The sequence below is a fragment of the Rhinolophus ferrumequinum genome, chromosome 18, assembly GCF_004115265.2.
Source record: "Rhinolophus ferrumequinum isolate MPI-CBG mRhiFer1 chromosome 18, mRhiFer1_v1.p, whole genome shotgun sequence".
Taxonomy (NCBI): Eukaryota; Metazoa; Chordata; class Mammalia; order Chiroptera; family Rhinolophidae; genus Rhinolophus; species Rhinolophus ferrumequinum.
Window position 1 is genome coordinate 57,082,108 of NC_046301.1, and position 17,371 is coordinate 57,099,478.

Below are 17,371 nucleotides of genomic sequence, written 5' to 3' on the forward strand. Positions count from 1 at the left end.
TCCCCATTAAACACTCACTGCCCTCCCCTCCCTCAGCCCCTGGCACCACCATCTACTTCCTGTCTCTATGAATCTGACTCTTCCAGGGACCTCACATAAGAGGAATCACACAGTGTGTGTCCTTCTGTGTCTGGCTTTTCTCACTGAGCATCATGTCCTCGGGGGTCATCCATGTTGTAGCAGGTGTCAGAATGTCCTTCCTTCGTAAGGCTGAGTAATATTCCATTGTCTGGATGGACCACTGTGCTTATCCATCATCTGCCAATGGACACTTGGGTGGCTTCCACCTCTTGGTAGTTGTGGGCAATGCTGCTGTGACCAGGAGCGTCGAAGTATCTCTTGGAGGCCTTTTTCTTTTTAATAAGGTTTTTATTTTGGAATGATTTTAGGGCTACAGAAAAGTTGCAAAGATAGTGCAGAGAGCTCCTGAATTCCCTACACTCAGCTTCCCCCAACGGTAACGTTTTATGAAACCATTCCTTGCTTTTGAAATGAAGGATGGATGTTGGACCGTTTTCCAAATCAGCCAATGCAGGTGTCCTGTCTCAGGGATTGGCCTCATGGCCTGCTCAGATTCCACTCCAGTCTCTGTCCCTGCTCCCCCGTGACTCCAGGTGGATCACTTAACCCTTCAATGCTGACTCATTTTTCTTCCTCATCCTAAAATGGGGAGAATTACAGCACCTACTTCCTAGACCTAAAAGTGATGAGGGTTTCAGTACATGTACAGGATAAAGCTGACCACAGGGAGGTGTGTCTAAGCTGCTTTTAAGAGCACATCCTGACCTTTCTCCTTCCACATGACACAGCCATACATTTCATGGAGGGGCCACTGTTTTTACTTAACTGGCCCATGGTGGACAGACATGTAGGTTTTGCTGCCATAAACAAGGCAGCCTGGAATTGCCTTGCCTGAATTTCCTTGCATGTGCAAATTCATCTGCAGGATACATCCCCCCAAAATGTGATGGCTGAGCCACAGAGTATGCACATTTCACAGCTAGATAGAGTTGACCTCCTCTGAGGCTGTTTCCAGGGCTGGGTCACACCTGCAATGACTGTGTTCTTTGCCCATCTGATACCAGTGAGGATGAAGAGGGAGACAGAGGAGGAGGCGTCAGCTGGGGAACAGGCGAGGATGGAGTGTCGGTGCTATGCCTGCATGCTGCCCGGGGTTTAAGACCACGAGGAAGGAATAAGTGAATCATCTCACAGACCAGCGAATTCAGCTCTTGAAGGGCTTTGTGTCTCCAGCTAAGATGCGTGAGCTCTCTTCAGGGCTGTCGGGAAGCCTCGGGATTCTAAGCAGGGATGAACAATGCCGTCCCGTCTGTTCCAGAGCCATCTCTCTGGCTGCTGGTGGCAGATGAGGATGGGGGTGGGCTGAGTCAGAAGCAACAGGCAGGAAGCTTGTTCTAAACTACAAACTAATGTTGAGTGCCTGGATCCCCAACGACTGTGAGCTCCTGGATGGGGACTGTATCTGTCCTGGCCACTACAGTGGCCCCAGGAACCTGGCCTAGGGCCAGGTGCATCGAGGGCCTGAGAAGCATTTGTTGATCGAATGATGAATGAAGGCATGCAACACTGGGGATGGCACAAAAAGGGGACTTTTGAGAAACATTATGGCGGTAACTCCATCAGAGCTGGATGGTCAACCGGCTGCAGGAGATGAGGGGGAAGGTGACGTCCGGGACAATACTCAGGTCATACCTAGATGGGTGGACAATGCTGAGATGGGTTCCAGGGACATATCTAGGAAGCAGGAGGACACGTGTCCAGGGGTCCCTGAGAAGCCCATGCTAAAGTTGGAGACAAATGGGAACCAGAGGACACGGATGGATGGGATGACTCAGGACCAGGGGACAGGGAGCTCGGGACTGCGTTGATACAGGGGAAAGGTGAGTGGAGTCACAAGGTGAAGAAGTGTATTAATCACTTTTCATGTTGTATATTTTCTGATGCTTTGCCATCCTGGGGACTTGCTGATCCCGACACACAGCCCCTCCTAAGATTAGCTATTATAATTGCTGGAGGTGGCCAACCGCTCCCTCTTGCAGGGCACCTTTCATATGTAAAACGGCCAATGAAAAACTCACACCCACAGCCACCTCCTTTATTGGCTCTGCACCTGGGCCAATAATTCCTCCCCCGCTCTGATCACCCCAGGGCCTGGTACCAGACAACTAGGGACAGCTGCTATGCTCCAGGGACAGCTGAAATTATTCAAAGCAGCTAATCCTAAATCTCACCGTGCCCTGTCTGCCTTTCCTGTGGAAACCACAATAAAGGCTCTTGCCCATGTAGTTCCCTCATTCCTTCTGCCTCCTGACCAACTCTGGTGCTTCCCCGTGAGCCTGGCATGGTGTGTACCGCCTGTTTCTAGAGGACTGTGAGTATAAACGTCTTCCTTCTTGACAGTCTTTTCCATGTCTGTGTGTCTTACCGTACCCCGTTAAAACAAACCCCGGTACATTTTAAGACAAGAGGATTTCAGACAGTAGAGATGATCCACAGTGCCAGACCCTGCAGAGGGTCAGGGCAGCCGGGAGTGGCCGGTGTCTACAGGAACTCGAGGATCCCCCCGGAGATAGATAGGCTGGCAGTGTGTGTAGAGGGCAGTGTCAGCTCTGACTGGGAAGTGAGACAAGATTGGCTGCTAAAGGGAAGACGGCTGTGGGCAGCTGGAGGGATACCAGCTTGGAGAAGTGTTTTTGCTTTGGGTCTTCAATGGAAGAGATGGTGAAGGACTGTGTGAGCATGGTGAGATTTCTTTTTTTTCTTTTTTAAGACTTTTTTTTTATTGGGGAAGGGGAACAGGACTTTATTGGGGAACAGTGTGTACTTCTAGGAATATTTTCCCAGTCAAGTTGTTCTTTCAATCTTAGTTGTGGAGGGTGCCGTTCATCTTCAAGCTGTTCTCCTTTCAGTCTTAGTTGTGGAGGGCGCAGCTCAGCTCCAGGTCCAGTTGCCCTTGCTAGTTGCAGGGGGCACAGCCCACCATCCCTTGCGGGAGTCCAACTGGCAACCTTGTAGTTGAGAGGACGTGCTCCAACCAACTGAGCCATCCGGGAGGCAGCTCAGCTCAAGGTGCCGTGTTCAATCTTAGTTGCAGGGGGCGCTGCCCACCATCCCTTGCAGGACTCGAGGAGTTGAACCAGCAACCTTGTGGTTGAGAGCCCATTGGCCCATGTGGGAATCGAACCAGCAGCCTTTGGAGTCAGGAGCACGGAGCTCCAACTGCCTGAGCCACTGGACCAGCCCCGAGATTTCCTTTTTTAAATTACAGATGGTGAGATTTGAGGGGGACATTGGGGTGAACAAAGGGGAGAGGAGATGATTAGGGAGAGGGCCAGGGGCTCAGCTGACTCCAACTGTGCCCCCTGAAGAAGGCACAGGACTGTTTGCTGAATGGCTGCAGGAATGGGGGAGCCAGTGGTAGTGTGTGGGCAACGTGTGGACGGAAGGAGTGGGCAAAGGTGTCCATGGTATTGGGGAGAGAGGGGTCGGGGGAATTGTGGGTTGTCCTCTTGTTCGTTCTTCTTCTGTGTGATCTTCAGCGTAAGTTGTTGGCTAATACGGGCCAGTAATGTGCATGGAAAAAACATAATAGGGTGTCTTGATCTTTGTTTCTTAAAACACTCTTACTTCCTTTCAGAGTTAGAAGCAAGTTCTGGTTTGCATGGAAAGTGTTACACCTAGAGACTGTCAGCATCTTTTTTTTTTTTTAACTTTTAAAAAAATTTATTTTAAGTGTGTTTTTCCAGGACCCATCAGCTCCAAGTCAAGTAGTTGTTTCAATCTAGTTGTGGAGGGCGCAGCTCACAGTGGCCCACGTGGGGATCGAACTGGCAACCTTGTTGTTAAGAGCACGGAGCTCTCACCAACTGAGTCAATCAGCCACCCCTGACTGTCAGCATCTTACTCAGTCCAACACAGAACAACAAACCCTCACCTTGAGTCTTGCTGAACTGTCCTACGTCGTGGGTCCACTGAAATTTTGAGCTCATGGGGCATCACGAATTTTGTATGCAGATCTCTACTGACAAGCATGCTCCACTGTCCCGTCACACTTCACTTACGAAGAACAAATTTGAAGGCAAAATGATTAAGATTTTGCAGATGGAGGCACTGTGCTCAGTGAAATAAGTCAGAGAAACACAAATACTCTATGATCTCACTTATATGTAGAACCTTAAAAAAGATAAAATCAAAAGAACAGAGTAGAATGGTGGTTACCGGGGGCTGGGGGTCGGGGACCTGGGGGATGTTAGTCAAAGGTACAAGCTTCTAGTTATCAGATTAACAAGACTGAAGATCGAATGTACAGCATGGTGGTAATAGCTGATGCCAGTGTGTGTCGTATACTTGAATGTTGCTAAGAGATAGATCTTAAATGTTCTCACCACAAAAAGGAGAGGGTAACTATGTGATGTGCTGGAGGGGGTAGCTAACGCTATGGTCACCATTTTGCAATTTATAAATGTATCGGATCAACACCTTAAACTTGTGGATGGCAATGAAGCAATAACTCAAGTGCACGGCCCTTCTGAGTGCGGGGCCCTGGGCAAATGCATAGGTCACACACACGCAAAGCCAGTCCTGGTGCAGCATTTTACAGGTGGCAAAACAAGGGAGCTCTGGCCCAAACGGCCCAGCTGGGAAGGGGCAGAACCACTAAGACCTCTCTCATTATTGCACAATTGAACTGCGTCTTAGATGCGAGAATACGTGTGGGTTCTGTGGCTGTGTTCTGTGGTTGGGTTCTGTAGCTGGGTTCTGTGAGTGGGTTTTGTAGCTGGGATCTGTGGCTCGGTTCCGTGGCTGGGTTCCGTGGTTGGGTTCTGTGGCTGAGTTTTGTGTTGGGTTTTATGCCTGAGTTTTGTGTTGGGTTCCATGATTGGTTCCACGGTTGGGTTCTGTGGCTGGGTTGTGTGGCTGGTTTAGGTCTTCAAGAATCCCTATACCATGTGCTCTCTTGGCTGGGGAAGTGCCAAGTTCAGATGAAAAGACACTGCAAATACATTTTGCCTTAGTTTGAAACAATAAATTAATGAAAACACCCACAGGCTGGATCATATTTGAACTGGGTTAAAAATGGCCTCTCTTAGAAGTGAATGCCTTCGCCTCAAAGGAAGAGGCAAGCATCCTGGATTTGAACCTGGAGAAGAGGGACTGGCACAGGTGCCAGGGAAGTGGTTTGACCAGGATGCCAACTGGTTTTTCTACTGCTCTGGGTACAAAGTACAGCACGTTTTGTTGTTCTCTGCCCTGTTTACCCAATTAGTTTTGTTATTAAATGTAATATTTAATTTATATTTCAGATAATATTTGTTATAATTAATATCCTGGTGTAATATCAACATTGTTTTTATTGTACTATGTATAAGTATATAAATAACATCCTGTTATTTTTAGAGTGTGAGTTTTCAGAACACAGGATTTTCAGGGAAAACATTGAAATGTTTTTGTAGAAGCAACTGGTGTGCTGAGCACCTACTATGTGACAGGCACTTTCTAGGTGTTGGGGACACAGCAGTGAACAACCTGAACAAGGACCCTGCCCCAGGAGGGGACATGCCAGCGGGGATGGAGCAAATTGTATTCGGCCAAAGCAGCTGTAACAGTCCCTCACATCCCACTTGCTCTTTTTCACTGTGAACTTGACATCCCTGCACAGAGCTGGAGTGTAGGTCCCCTCCTCTTGGACCTGGGCAGATCTTTGTGTCCACCTCCTTAACCAATAGGGTATGGCGGAAGTGACATGATGGTAAAGCTAGGTCATAAATGGCCATGTTCATAAATGGTATCAACTTAGAGATCGTCATATTGGCTAAGAGGACGATAACCCCACAGGGCAAGGATCCGGGCTATAGCCCGACGGGTGACGGAGGTCTCTATGAAACGTTAACTATGCATGGCTGGATGGTAGCAAGGAGGAGGATCGTGAGGAGTGGGCCGGCCAGGGGTAGGAGCCAAGAGGACCAGCAAAGGCTAGAAATAGTAGGAGTCCAATGACAGCGAAGACGGAGGCCGGGCAGACGACGGCGAGGCTCACCCGGGCTGTTTCTTGAGGGTCAGACGGAGTGGACAGGCCGGGTCAGGCTGGGTGATCCAGGCGTCGTCCTCCAGCTGGGCTCTTTTAACCCGAGTGTGATGGATCCACGGAGCAATGCCTGAAACTTTCAGAGCGGTGGGAGTAACAAGTATGACAGTGTGAGGGCCTGTCCACCAGGGTCAGAGGGGCTCGTGCTTCCAATCTTTGACCCAGACTTGGTCTCCCGGGGTAAAGGGGTGTATCGGGGCCCCGAGAGAAGTGGGGGCCCTTTCCAGAATGTAAGCATGTACATCTGTGAGGACCTTGCCTAGCGCGGCCATCTGGTTTTAGAGGCTGGAGAACCCCAGCTGGCGAATGTCGCCAGGGAGGCTGGTTAGCAAGGGAGGGGGCCTCCCGAACATAATTTCCAAGGGAGAGAATCCAGATTTGCCAGGGGTGCAGCGCACCCGAAGGACGGCTAGCGGTAGGAGGTCCACCCACCCTAGGGAGGTCTCCTGGTGCAGTTTAGCTAATGTCTCCTTGAGGGTACGGTTCATGCGTTCAGCTTTCCCTGAGCTTTGTGGTCGCTATGCTGTATGGAGTCTCCAGTTGATGCCCATGGCTCTGGTCACCGTCTGGAGGAGTTCTGCTATGAAAGCCGGCCGGTTGTCACTGTGGATAGAAAGTGGAATCCCACAGCGGGGGATATTCTCCCTAAAGAGGACCTTGGCTACTTCACGGCTCTTAGTCCGATTGGGGAAGGCTTCAACCCACCCGGAGTAGGTACAGACCAGGACCAGCAAGTACTTAGCACCGCGGCAGTTTGTCCTGTCAGTGAAGTCGACTTTGAGGTCCTCAAAAAGCGCGGTACCACTTCTCTGAATCCCGGGGATGGGACTGGGGCCGGACTTTGGATTGTTCTTTGCACAAGTGAGGCAGCGTTCTCCAATTGACTTGCAAAGAGCTGACAGCCGGCTACTGTAGAAGTTTTTGGCTAGGAGGCCTTCGAGAGCAGTTTTTCCTAAGTGGGTTAACTTGTGATATTCAGCGGTTACTTGAGGACCTAGCAGGGCTGGGATGAAGGGTCTTCCGTCGGGCAGTTGCCACCACCCTTGTGGCAATCTGGTGGCCCCATCTGACTTCGTCCATCTGAGTTCTTCTTCTGTGTACCGTGGGAGGGACATGGTGGTAGTGTCAGTGACAAAGAGCAGTTCACTAGGGCTTCCTGTCGCCACTGATTTGGCCATGGTGTCGGCGAGCCTGTTCCCGACTGCTGAGGGCTCGTTGCCCCTCTGGTGGCCCTGACAATGGATAACTGCAACCTGCTGGGGAAGCCAAATGGCTTGTAGGAGCTTAAGGATTTCTTGTTTATTTTTAATAGTTTTTCCCTCCGCGGTCAGAAGGCCTCTTTCTTTGTATATCACCCCATGGATATGGACGGTTGCAAAGGCAAACCGAGAGTCGGTGTAGATGTTGACTTTCCGGCCCTCGGATAGAGTGAGGGCTCTTATTAGTGCCCTCAATTCTGCCCGTTGGGCCAACCACCCCAACGGGCGTTCCCCTGCCTCGAGTACCTTATCTGTGGTGGTTACTGTGTATCCCGCGTGACGTTTTCCATCCCTCAGGAAGCTGCTGCCGTCAGTATACAGAGTAAGGTCCGGGTTAGGATGTGGGCTGTCCCGGAGGTCGGGTCTGGTGGCATAGACCTCGTTGATAACTTCTATACAGTCATGTTCTGGATCCCCTTCCTCGGTTGGCAGGAAAGTGGCTGGGTTCAGGGTGCGCAGAGTTTCTAATGAGATCTGAGGGTTTTCCAGGAGTAGCCCCTGATACTGAGTCAGCCGTGCATGCGACAGCCATCGGGGTCCTTTAATGTTCATTAAGGTGGTGACCGAGTGGGGTACTTTAACTATGAGTCTCTGGCCTAAGGTGAGCTTATCTGCCTCTTTGATGAGAATCACAGTGGCTGCTAGGGCCTACAGGCATGGTGGCCAACCCGTTGCTACCGGGTCTAGTTTCTTTGAGAGGTAGGCGATGGGAGGGAGCCATGGTCCAACTGTTTGGGCCAGCAGTCCTAAGGCTACTTTGTCTCTTTCATGGACGAATAAGTGGAATGGCCTCTCAGCATCAGGTAACCCAAGGGCTGGGGCCTGTCCAAGTGAGCTCTTGAGCTGCTGGAAGGCGTTTTCTTGATCTTCTGTCCATAGCATGGGGGCCTTTTCTTGACCAGTTAGAGCCTCATATAAGGGCCGGGCTATTGCCGAAAAGCCAGGAATCCAGATCTGGCAGAAGCCGGCGGCCCCGAGGGACTCACGGAGCGCTCTCCAGTTGGTGGGCCGAGGGAGGGAAGTGATGACTTTCTTCCGCTCAGTGCTGAGGGCCCGCTGTCCTTTGGAGATGACAAAGCCCAAGTATTGTACTTGTTCTCTGCAGATCTGGGTGTTCTTCCAGGAGACTGTATACCCCGTCTCGGCTAAGTGGGACAGGAGTGCCCCCGTTGCGGTTTGGCACTCGGTCTCGGTGGCACAGGCTAAGAGCAGATCATCCACATATTGCAATAGAGTACAGCAGTATTCTTCTCGAGGGAAGGTGGCTAAATCTGAGGCTAGCGCTTCCCCAAAGAGGGTTGGGGAGTTTTTGAAGCCCTGTGGGAGCCAGGTCCATGTCAGCTGGAGCTGCCGGCTGGTATCAGGTTCAGTCCATCTGAAGGCGAACAGTGATTGGCTCTGGGGCGCCAACCGAATGCAGAAAAATGCATCTTTCAGATCCAGGCAGGTGAACCATCTGGCCTCCGGGGGCAGCTAGGATTTGGGACTACGGGGTGTAGGGAGACTGTGGCTTGGTTTACCGCTCTTAAATCTTCTACAGGCCGGTATTCTCCGTTGGGCTTCCTTACTGGCAGGAGGCACGTATTCCATGGCGACTGGCACTCTACGAGCATCCCTGCTGCTCTGAGACTGGCGAGGTGTTCTTGAATCCCTGCCCGAGCTTCCCTGGAGATGGGGTATTGGTGTAGCCATTGGGGTTGAGCTCTGGATCTCAGCTCCACCAAAACTGGGGCCTTATGTTTTGCTAGCCCAGGAGGGTTATTTTCAGCCCAAACCTCCAGGAAATCAACCCTGTAGGCTTCTGGGTTCTGTTCTACACTGCCAGTCCCGTAAAGCCTCCATTCTTTTTCCCTCAGGGTGGTGGATAAGACAGAATAAGTCCCTCTGACGGGGGCTGCAGTGACATGGTGGCTTGGCCTGATGGTTTGAAGGAGATTTGCGCCCCTAACGTGGTAAGGAGGTCGCGTCCCAGGAGTGTGATTGGGCAGTCTGGTAAGTAGAGGAACTCGTGCGATACGGTGTGTCCTCCTAATTTGCAAGTCCGAACCTGGCAGAGTGGTCGGCTGTTAGCTTGATCCCCGGTGGCTCCCATTATGATGACTCTGCGGTCCCCGAGTGGTACCACTGGCATGGTGACTACCGAGTGTTCTGCTCCGGTATCTACCATAAAAGTCACTGTTTGGCCCCCTACATCTAAGTCAACCGTGGGCTCGTGGGGGCCAAGTTTGAACGAGCCCGGTCTTCTTCAGTCCGACTCGATTCCCGCAAATCCTATGAAGTCGGGCCCTGGGCTAGTTGGGTTGGGACCACGGGGAGGCCGAGGCTGGAAGTGGAGTGTCTGGAAGCTGCGGGGCCGCGCCAGCCGTTGGCTGTGGTGCATAGGGAGGTGGTGACGGCTCTTCGTTGGGGTCTCCCTGCTAAATGGTCTTAGTCATGTCTTTCTGGGCACGGCCTCATGAGTTCTGTGCAACGAGGACCCTGGACTGTCCCTTACTATTGGAGCAGAACCGTACCCAAGGAGGAGGGGTTCCGGCTATTTCCAACCACGAGTCAATGTAAGGGAACTGGTCTGGATGTCCTGGGGTTCCGGTGACAACTATGTAGACTTGGCGAATCGTGGGGAGGTCAAGAGTGCCTTCTGAGGGCCATCCCACATCAAAACTTGGCCACCACAGCTCACATAAAGTGTGGAGATGTCCGGGGGTCATTTTGACCGCATAGTCGCCTCCAAAACCCTTCCTGAAATTCTTTAACATGCAGTCTATAATCGTGGGCTTCCCGTGACTCCCTCCCATGATGTTCAGTGTTGCGTAGACCAGGGAAGGGTCTCAATCAGGCACCCGCCTGGCTGTTTCCCTCGCGGGAACTTAGGGTACGTCTTGGCTAAGGTGTGCCCGTATAAGCCCCAGGCCCGGTCGCACTCCGAGAGTGCAAATCACCCTTATGCCCAACGACGCTACCATGGAAACGGCAGGCTGGGGCTCACTCGGGCTCCGTAGCCGGCAGGCCATGGATCCACACAGAATCCCAGTTTGGGACCAAGCACACACACACTCATTCAGGGAGGAAAGACGCCCTCCCCCAGAATGGCCCTAACTGGAGTCCGAAGTGGGACTCAGCGGGAGGTGATCAGGCTCCCCTTCTGCCCTTAGGCAGGCCTAACTGGGTCCGGGTCCCGGGGTCTTACCGTGTCCGATGTCCTGGTTGACTGTCCGTCCTTTCTCTCTACTGGGGTCTGGCAGGGAGTCACGGGCCGGAGCCGGCAGGAGGTCGCCGGTCCCGGGCCTGCCGAAATCAGCAGGGTGCGCCTAGCCCTGTCTTGGCTCTCCCGCCACCCTATGGCCCACTCTTGCCCAAACCGGTGGCTCAAGGGGCCAGCTTGGTTGGGTTTCCCAGTCAGGGAACCAAGAATGTTACAGATACCAAGACCAGAAAGAACCCAAGCGTCACTCAGAGAGTTAGGAGAGTCAGCTTTATTACGCCGGCGGGCTCAGCGGGATCCTTCCCAAAATACTGAGCCCCTAGCAAGGTTTTGAGCAGGTTTTTATGGGTTGGGGACTTCCTTGAATGTGGGAAAGGGTAGGTGTCGTGTGGTGATTTCCTGGGGTGTGGTTTGGAGGGGGCTATGCGGAAGTGGGCTGGGGCTTAGGCTGGGGACCTCTCTTTCCGCTCGGACCACCATTATAAGTCAGTTCCTCCATCAATACTATATTAGAACACTTTGGGATTAAATTTGGCTATTTATGATAAAAAAAAATATCTAACAGTGACTGAAACAGGGAGGGAAGAGTTTTGCTCTTGCTAATATAACATGACTGGAAATAAAGAGCCCAGCTCTGGTGCAGAGGCTCCACGGTGCCTGCTGGGACCTGGGGTCATTCCATCCTTTTGTATCACCATCCTTAGCCATGTGGCTTTCATCCGTGTGGTCTCAACATGGCTGCTGTGCTTCCGGGCATCGTGACCATGTTCCAGGCAGCAAAAAAGGGGAAGGATTATGTGAAGAAAAAAAAGGCAGGGATGGCAGAGTTCTCCCTTCTAGTCAGGAAAACCATAGCTTTTCAGAAGCCCTACCACCAATGTCTACTTACGTCTCATTGGCCATAAAATGGTCACGTAGCTACTTCTAGCTACAAGGGAATTTGGGGACATTTGTGGGTTTTTTTTTTTTGTTTTTTTTTTTAAAGGGCCTGGCCTGCATCTTTTTTTTAATTTTTATTGGGGAATATTGGGGAATAGTGTGTTTTTCCAGGACCCATCAGCTCCTAGTCAAGTCGCTATTTTCAGTCTAGTGAAGGGCGCAGCTCACTGACCCATGTGGGAATCCAACACGGCGACCTTGGTGTTATGAGCACTGCACTCTAACCACTGAGCAAACCAGCCATCTAGCATTTGTGTTTTAACTGGAGCATTCTCCTGTCCCAGAAAAAAATCAATGCTTTTCAGTCATGAAGAAGGGAAAATAAATATCAGTCAGGCAGCCAAGTATCTTTGCAAAAATACCTGCAAACAAGTTTCAGGGATAGCAGTCAGCATCCAAGATGGCCCCCTGTCATCTTCACCTCCTGGAATTCAAGTCTCCTCTTATATGAAATCAGAGGTGGCGTGACCTGTGTGACCAATGGAATTCCATACGACAGTATGTGACTTCGAAGGCTGAGTCATAAATGGCATTCTGCCTGGCTCATTTGTAGGAATCAGCAAATATTTTCTGTAAAAGACTAGATAGTAAATATTTTATGCGTCATGGGCCATACAATTTTTGCCATAACAACTTGACTTGCTGTTGCAATGCAAAAGCAGCCATAGGCAACTTGTAAACAAATGGGTTGTGTTCCGGTAGAAGTTTATAAAAACAGGCAGTGTTTGACCCGTGGGCTATAGCTTTCAGCAACAAAGTTTTGGAGTAACTTGTTATAGCAATAGCTAACGAATAAAAGATGATCTGAAGAGTGAAATAGCTAAAATTCAAACTACACACTTCCATGTGACTAGAAGAAATTAGAAGGAAATAAAAATAAATGGATTTCAAAGTTCTTTCTAAGCTTAAGAGCAGTGAGAGAAGTGAGATAGGAAAGTACTTGCTTGTTTCTCTTTAAAACGTAGAGAGTTTATATGAATCGATTTATATGAATAATGCAACCATGAGATGAAAAAGACCATGAACAGAAAAGTCACAAATATCCAGGTGAAAAAAGCCAACCAATAATGGTGATACATCCGGAAAAAGACATTCAACCTCACGAATGCTCAAAGATACTAACTGCTCATTAAAAATGAGACATCTTTCTATGTATTTTAATAGTGACTTTTAAAAGTACAGAATCTTGCTTTGGCTTGCTGCTTTCAGCGTACGTTGCAGCCTTCTGGAGAGCATTTGGCAGCTTGTGCCAAGAATCATAAAATGTTTGTCTTTTGCAAGCCAGTATTTCCACTTCTGAGAATTCACTCTGAAGAAATATGAGAAGTAGTCAAATATCTACACATAACAATACTCGTGGTAGCATTATTTTACTACTCACTTAGCACAAAGTCTAAGGTGCACAGTTAAGTAGAATGCAGTACAATAATATGGTAAAATCGATTATGCGGTCATTACACATGTTTTTAATGATATGGAAAGATTTTTCTAACAAAATGGAGAAGTGTCCTTTTTCCAACAATATGGAAAGCATTTCATATAATGTTTTAAGATAAAAAAGCTGCTTACAGATGGAACCCAATTTATTTTTCTAGATTTCTCTGTGATTAAAAATCCTATTGCCTGGGAAGAGATGAAGAGGGTAAAGGGGGTCAAATATGTGGTGATGGAAGGAGACTAGACTTCAGGTGGTGAACACCCAAAAGAGTACACAGATGTTGTATTATAATGTTGTGCACCTGAAAATATATAATGTTATTAACCAATGTTCCCCCAAGCAATTTAATTTAAAAATTAAATTAAATTTTTAAAATATGGATAAGGTCTGGAGAGCTAATATACAGCATGGTGACTATAGTTAACAATACTGTATTATAGACTTGAAGTTGCTAAAAGAGTACATCTTACCTGTTCTCACCACAAACAGGAAATGGTAATTATGTGAGGTGATGAAGGTGTTAGCTGACTCTACAGTAGTGATTAGTTTCAGTATATAAGTGTATCAAATCAACACATTGAACACTTTAAACTGATTCAATGTTATGTGTTAATTATATCGCAATCAAACTGGAAAAAATAAATAAAAGGAGGATCCTTCTCTGCCAAAAAAAAATAATGTACATAAAATTACTTTGTATACAATAAAACTCTCTAGTAAAATTAGCTATTACTATGTGTCGAGATATATATATATATGTAAATACGTATATGTAAATATATATATATATATTTATTTTTTTAATTATTATTATTTTTTTAATCCCTTTGCCTGTGCAGCAACAGAACTCTCACTCTCTGCTGGTGGGAATACATAAACGAAACATACTCTTCTACCAGTCGAGCTCCTTGGTATTTACCCAAGTGAGTTGAAAGCTATGTCCACACAAAAACCTGCACAGTGCTTAGGAAAAATTGTTCATCCAGAATAAACATTTACACTATGACTCCCAGGAATAAACTCAATGGAAATACATATGGACGTTCACCAGAAAACCTACAAGAATGTTCGTAACATCTCTGCTTGTAATACCCCCAAAGTGGAAATAATCTAAATGCCCAATGAAAGGATGGGTCAGTAAATGTGGTGACTTCACAAAATGGAATACTATATCGCAGTGATTCTCAACCAGGGGTGATTTTTACCCCTAAAGGGACATTTGGCAAGGTCTAGCGACATTTGTGGTTATCACAACGTGGAGGGATGTGCTACCATCATCTCATGGATGGAGGCCAGGGATGCTGCTCACCATCCTGCAGTGCGTGGAACACACGAAGAATTATCCAGCCCCAAATGTCAATAGTGGTTGAGAGACCCTGCTGTACAATAATGGCAATGAACACGGACTGAAACAGCCTAGAACAATTTGGATGAAACTCATTAAGTTAATGCTGTGCAAAAGCAGCCAGACAAAAGAGAACATCCTGTCTGCTTGCATTTGTATGAAATCCAAATGACAAAGTGATTGTGTGCTGTTCTAAATCAAGTTAGGGGTGACCCTTAGCGGGAAAGATAAGAAGGAGGCACAGCGGGGTTTCTAGGGGCTGGTGGTGGTCTATCCTTGATCTGGGTGCTGACTGTACAAGCATGTTCATGCTGTGAAAACTGTGACTTGTGCATTTTCTTTTTTTTGTATACATGCTATATTTGAATACAAGTTTCTAAAACTTAGGTGCGGCCAGATGGCTCACTTGGTTAGAGAGCGAGCCCTGAACAACAGGGTTGTCGGTTCGATTCCCACATGGGCCAGTGAGCTGCGCTCTCCACTAGACTGAAGGACAATGACTTGGAGCTGATGGACCCTGGAGAAACACACTGTCCCCCAATAATCCCCAATAAAATTTATATAAAAAAAAGTCTCTAAAAATTAAAAACTTCCCCCTTTCCTCCACCCCTCTGCCTGATTCAGGCTCAGATTCAGGCCTAATCAACTCTATAATGAGCAATTGCTCCCACCACGCCCCTCTCCCCAGCCCATCCTCCATCCTCCAGACAGTAGCCAGGGGATCTCCAGGGCACACAAATAAAACCACGTCCCTCCTTGCTATAAAACCTTCCATGGCTCCTTATTGCCCCCAAGATTTCACCCAACTTTTTAAGGAGTTTCTTGGTGCCAACCCTGCTTCTTTTGCAGTTTCATCTCTAACTACCCTCTCTGCTCCTTGCACCATTAAATCAGCCTTCAGCCCAGAACACACTGCTTCAAACCTCCAGGACTTTGCACCTGCTGTCCTCTTTGCCTGACTGCCCTGATACCTCTTGCCCTCCGAGGTTCAGCTCCCGTGCCCCTGCTCCAGAAGCGTCACCCTCCTACCTTCCCTCCACTCCTGCTCAGATCTTGGGAACAGGAGGCTTTGGGACTGTGGCTGATTTTCTTCCAGTCATCTACCCCTCTCACCCCCCATTTTGCAAAATACAAGAGAAGGCACTGAGTAATATGCAAAAGCTTAGCCACTCACCCCAGGGTCCTTTCCTTCAGGAAACCCCACCCTCCACCCTCTGAGCCACCCCCCCCACCCTGGGAACTCCTGGGATGAAAAAGATGGAAAGAACCCCAGGCCTCTGCCCAAAGACTGCCCCCTCCCCCAGTGGGGAAGGACAAGGCAGAGACTTCAAAGGTCCTGAGCTTGAATACTGCCCCTCTGCTTTCCCAGCAGCCCCTGACTGCATCTCCCTACCCCACACTCCATGCAGTGGTTGCAAAAGAGGAAGTGGCAGGGAAGGAGGTTCCAGGGAGGTGGAGGGAAGTCAGTCTACCCCCAGCTCACACCCCCAGTGACAGGCTTTATTCAGGGAGGACAGCTTTGCACAGTACCTGGCTCTGTGTGTCTGCCTGACACTGACTCATGGCCAGTAGAGCATAAACCCAGGGTTCCACTCCAGCTCAGCCGCTCACAGGCTGTGTGACCTTGGGCCAGTGCCCTAACCTCTCTGTGCCTCCATTTCCTCACCTGCAAAAGAGAGATGAGTACCCACCTCACAGGGTTGCTGAGGGATTAGATGAGTTCATTTAAAATAGTGCCTGGCACATAAGTGCCTTGTGACAGTTTGTGACTCTTATTATTTTTCATAGGCAAGAGGTGACGACATGCCCTGTGTGTGGTAAATGGTCAATAAATGCTGTTTTCCCCTCCCCGCTCCTGGTCTGAAGGCCAAGTTCAAGGTCTGAAGTGATCCTTCAACTACTGTCCTTCAGCCGCATCTGTCCAGCCAAGCTGTTTACTAGGCTCCCCCAGCCTGGATGCTGAGAGTGGTCCATGCAGCTGGCCGGAGGCGGGAGAGGGGACGAGCACGGGCCAGATGTCCCCCTTCCTCCGGCCCTCACCTGCACAGGCTGTCACCCATGGGCCCTGCATCTCCAGCTCAGACACTCTGGGCTTCCAGTGCAGGCCTCCCCCACACAGCTGGACCTCTCCCATCCAACGCAGCACCTTCTCTCCAAATCTGCAGTTGCCCTGTGCTGCCCACTTGGCTGCCCAGCCAGACAGGGACATGGTGCCAGGTGCACAGTCCAGCCGTGCCCGTGAGACCTCCCTCCTCCCTCCCTCTCCTTCCCTGCCCCCTAGTCCCACCAGCCCCTAAGGGCCCTCAGGAAGCCAAGCTCCTGTCCCTCTGTTCTCTCCAGGCACCTACCACACTGTGGCCCCATAACCCTTCAGACTGCAAATCAGATCATGACACTCTTACAAAAATCCAACTGTGGTTCCATAAAGTCTGCTCCCGGATCCTGCAGGCCTGAGTGGACAGTCTCCTTCAGGCTGTTCCCTCAGGTCACACTGGGCTTTTTGTTTCAAAGGAGCTCCCTCTCCCCCATCCTGCCCACCTGCCCCTTCAGCTAAGGGACGTTCTGTCCTTGGGAAGGTCACCCCACCTCCTACTCACGTCCTGAACATCCTGTACCTGCACGCACACCCCCATCACTCACCCACCTCATTGACCTGGAATCACCAAGGGACCTCCTCGTTATTTTTGGCTCACTGGTCCCAGAGAAAAGCCTCCCCCGCCCCATCCCCCCCCAATTAACACAGGCACCAAAACCCCAGAGGAGGAAATAAAAAGACTGGTTGGAAGGAACTATATCTTTCAAACACAGCGTCCAAATTATGACAAAGAATTAATTCTACTTTATAGTAAACAAGATGGCGGCCTTAATTGAAACTACAGGCTAATTCTTGAAACAAAAAAAGAAGTTAATTCGTTGGGGGGTTTTTTGGAGGGGGTATTTTTGCCCCCACAGGATTTGTATTTAATAATTCATATGTAATATTCCAAAAGGATTCTGACACCAAAGAGTCATTGGGGGTGGGGTGGGGGTGAGGAATAGACATACACACACAAAGAAAACAAACAATGCTTGGAGGATATTA